We start from the raw sequence: 2,129 nt of genomic DNA on the forward strand, positions 1-2,129 counted from the left end.
TCCACATTAAATACCACATCACCTAGACGGCTGTCGGCACAAGACCACGGGAACTTTGGCCAGAGGAGAACTGGCCCCCGACTGAGCCTGGTTTCTCCCAAGGTTTTTTTCTCCATTTGTCACCGATGGAGTTTTGGTTCCTTGCCGCTGTCGCCTCTGGCTTGCTTAGTTGGGGACACTTTCTCTTAACACAATATTGCATTTTATTTTATTGTTTTTGATTAACTACCTTTACCTATAATGTGAGTGTTTAATGTTGCCTTTGGCATTGTTGATGTACTGTTTCCTATTTAATACTGTACAGCCGCCTTGTCACAATTCTGTATTGTTAAAGGCGGTATATAAATAAAGGTGACTTGACTTGACTAGTATGACGTCTGCTGCAAGAAAGGTGGGGATGTCATTGCTGCAGAGGTGAGAAATAGTGATTTAGAATGGAAACTCCTCCAAGACCAGTGGAAGAAATACTGACCTCTACACATTTGCTGAGACCAGTGGAAGAATTCACTGCTGCGGCAGTGAGCAATAGAGTTTGACATAACGTCTGCTGAGGACAGTGGGAGAATTCACTGCTGCGTATGTGAGCAATAAAGTTTGGTGTGACGTCTGCTGAGGCCTGTGAGAGAATTCACTGCTGCGGCAGTGAGCAATAGAGTTTGGTATGACGTCTGCTGAGGCCAGTGGGAGAATTCACTGCTGCGGCAGTGAGAAATAGGAGTTGGTATGACGTCTGCTGCAAGAAGGTAGGAGACGTCGTTGCCGAGGAGGGGAGTAATAGAGTTTGGTATCGTATCTTCTCTGGGAATGGTGGAAGAAATCACTGCTGCGGCAGTGAGAATTAGAGCTTAGTATGGTGACTGTCTGCTGCAAGAGTGGTAAAAAGAAATCACTGCTGCGGCAGTGATTTCAGGTCAAATCAAGTGCCCCCCTACATTTTAACAGACCTTTAAACAATAAAAATTGCCTGAAGTGGATTGCGGGATTGATAGTAAAGTAACAGAATTAATGATGCCAATTTGTCAAGGAGATGAATTCGAGTTCTTCTGTAAGTCAACTGAAGCAAAAAATAGTGACTATTCAGTTCAATTCTGATCAGTGAGGACTCAATTGCATATAATGACTGTGCAGAGTTTTACCAAGTTTAGTTTAGCTATGAGCAGCTCTACTGTAGACAGTAAAAGCAAGTGGGGTCATAGTTGGTGGGTTAGAAATCGCTGATGTGGGAGTAAAATTGTAAATTTTGTAGGGGGGGAATTCACTGCTGCGGCAGTGAAGTAATAAGTGATTTGTTAGGGTAAATCACTGCAGTGTCACTGAGAGATAACAGCTGATTTGAGAATGGCGGGAAATGTCACTGCTGCGGCAGAGACATACTGAAGAATTTCTGGAAGACAGACCCAATGAGAGGGAAGCGAGGGTCCAAGACGTACAGTTGCCTGACAGAAATCTCAAGGTGGATGGCTCACGGTGCTGTTGAAATCATTTTAAGTTTAAGTGCGACCTTAGAAAGCTCAGCTGGCCAGCAATGTGACAATGCCAAGTCAGGGTTTCTTTGAGCATAACAAGCTATTTTCATGAATATATGACTCGGCCTGAAGGTCAGAAGAGGGTAATCATCCGCGCTCAGTCAATTTCTCTTTCCTTCGCTGTCTGTTTGGGCTTGTTAAGAATAAATCTACGCAGCCTCCGTAGAAATCAGCATGGTACACATAATCATTACCTTATGTATAGGCATGAACTTACAGAAAAGGAAAAAACATGTGAATATAGCGATTGCTGCGGTTTTTGCAATCCTCTGCGGTTGGTTCGTCAATAACGTGGTATTGCGATGATTGCAACAGGCCAATGGGAATCTTGTAGTTGCTGAGAAATGGCAAATGAGAATCCAGATGACTGGGTAGAATTTTTTGGATGTATTAAAAGGAGGACGGTATATGGGTTATTAATTAATTAATAGCAGGGCACTGCTGACCAAAGTTTAGTTTAACTGTATTAGTTCGGCAGAACTTGATCTGCGTTTGTTGGGACAATAGATTACGGTGCACTCCATTGAATTGTCCCAATGGAAGGAAATGCTTAGGAGGCCATTCTTTGACCACAGGGTAGTGGACACGAGAAGCCCAGTAATA

The sequence above is a fragment of the Labeo rohita genome, chromosome 16, assembly GCF_022985175.1.
Source record: "Labeo rohita strain BAU-BD-2019 chromosome 16, IGBB_LRoh.1.0, whole genome shotgun sequence".
NCBI classification, from domain to species: Eukaryota; Metazoa; Chordata; class Actinopteri; order Cypriniformes; family Cyprinidae; genus Labeo; species Labeo rohita.